Source organism: Nannospalax galili, unplaced genomic scaffold (assembly GCF_000622305.1).
Source record: "Nannospalax galili isolate Female #2095 unplaced genomic scaffold, S.galili_v1.0 scaffold131, whole genome shotgun sequence".
NCBI lineage: Eukaryota > Metazoa > Chordata > Mammalia > Rodentia > Spalacidae > Nannospalax > Nannospalax galili.
Window position 1 is genome coordinate 5,451,715 of NW_008332088.1, and position 248 is coordinate 5,451,962.

Sequence of the window (248 nt, forward strand, 5' to 3'; positions counted from 1 at the left end):
TGAGATATTGATTACATAAATTTTAGAGGCCACAAAACATTCTCTATTCATGTATTAGAAGATATTATTTAAATGGCCATGTGTAATCTATAGATTCAATATAATTTGTATTAAGGTATCAATGACATTCTCATTCAAAAACAAAATAATAATAAAATTCATATAGAAATCATCAAATCCCATAATGCCTATTCAATAGTGGAAAGAAAGAAAGAAGAAAGAAAGAAAGAAAGAAAGAAAGAAAGAAA